This window comes from Brachyhypopomus gauderio, unplaced genomic scaffold (genome assembly GCF_052324685.1).
Source record: "Brachyhypopomus gauderio isolate BG-103 unplaced genomic scaffold, BGAUD_0.2 sc533, whole genome shotgun sequence".
NCBI lineage: Eukaryota > Metazoa > Chordata > Actinopteri > Gymnotiformes > Hypopomidae > Brachyhypopomus > Brachyhypopomus gauderio.
Window position 1 is genome coordinate 44,064 of NW_027507354.1, and position 2,013 is coordinate 46,076.

A 2,013-nucleotide genomic window follows, 5' to 3' on the forward strand; every position below is an offset into this window, starting at 1 on the left:
CATTTTTATGCTGGACTTATTTTTGGTCAGTTTAGTTTATTTTTTAGAAATCTAATTTGTATGTCAGTGAAGTAATTTCACAGATTACTTACTTAAATTGGACAGCTGTCATGGGGAAAATTTTTATTTATTCAGAATACAGTATACAGACACTAAAATGACAGTCAATTTCATGGTATGTTAATACAATGGTAAAAATCTGTAATTCAGAATATAGTATAGAAACTGTAAAATTACAGTAAAGAGCTGGAAACCCTGCTGCCAGTATTTTACTGTATTTACTGAAATTCACGGTATTTTAATGTATTTTATACAACAGTAAGAAACTGTAATTTAAAATACAGTACAGAAGCTGTAAAAATTACAGTATAGAGCTGGAAACACAGCTGCCAGTATTTTACCGTATTTACAGAAATTCACGGTATTTTAATGTATTTTCATACAACAGTAAGAAACTGTAATTTAAAATACAGTACAGAAGCTGTAAAAATTACAGTAAATAGCTGGAAACCCTGCTGCCAGTATTTTACTGTAATATTACGGGTAAATTTTTTACAGTGTGTATAGTGGTGGATGGAAGCAGACATTTGGCCTGAAGTTTTAGGTAAAACTGGGCTAGACATCTCAAGAACAGAGGTTCATCAATGATTTCTGGGCAGACCTCTTCAGTACTTTCCTCAAAATGAGGAGGAGCACCTATCTGCATATCAGACTGTTCTGCAACAAAGGGGCAGTCAGGGTTTACAATGGAGTTAACAAGGTTTTGTTCCCCATGATCTTTGTGCTTCCTAGATATGTGAGAAGTAAAGGTAGACACAACTGCAAACTTTCTGTTACACTGTTGAAATGGACAAGACACTTCTTTTCCCTCCCTAATGTGCGTTTTCAAATGAGCAAAAAAGCTCTTCAAATTTTCACACCTGATATCACATAAATCAACATGACAAGTCAAGTCTAATATGGCAAATAGCCTAGATGTAATTCCAAGTTTCGTTTATGTCGATATGTGTGAGTTTTAAATGCTGAAAATTTTTGGAAGGTTCTTTTACAATCTGAAAAACCACACTTAAAGGCTATATTGGCTACATGCCTGTGAATTCGCATGTGCCGAACATGTGCAACAACCGTTCTAGCTTCATGTCCACAAACCTGGCAAATCATTTTAAAATTCGGATGTCATGCATCCAAATAAAAACTCCAGAATGCTTTAGAAGTAGAAGACATGAATAATTACTACATTAATATTAGTTTGTGTCACTATTAGCAGCAATTAATTATGTGGGCTAACATTTAAGACCAACCTGTTCTACTTGTGCAATTAAAAAAAAATTCTTTCAATGATTAATGACTCCACAAGGCCAAACAAAAGCAATTTATCAAAGTGAGCAACCCTTCTGGTTGCACTTGCACTATCAAGCTACTAGGGAGCAAATAAAAATTCTCGCAATATGGTAAAAATTACCTTCATAATAATAAACCACAGGGGAATAAATACAAAGGCAGCTTCAAATGATAGTTAAGCAATTAATGAAAAAAAAAATTGTACTAACTAAGTTAACATATAGGCTAACATGTTGATTTAGGTTACTAAATAAATATTAGCTGTAGCGAACCAGACAGCTCTCACATTCAATGCTAGCTAAAACTTAATGGTGTAGAGTTAGACATCTAATCTGTTAATCAATCTGAAAGTCCACAGAACAAAACACCACTTTGTTTGACTGAGGCAGCTTACCTTGTTAATGATACACCCGGGAAGAGTAATCCTCAGGGCTTTTTTACAACGGCAGCATCTGAATGTGGGCGGAGCTGAAGGCGGCTTTGAGAAAATACTGTTCTGTACCGTAAAATGATTTACTTCTTTTTAGCATACGGTAATACTGTAAAATAACTATTTCCTTTTCACAGTATTACCGTATTTTACAAAAAACAGCATTTTACTGTTGTAATTTAGCTGTTTTTTTACAGTATTAACATATTTTACAAAAAACAGCATTTTACTGTTGTAATTTA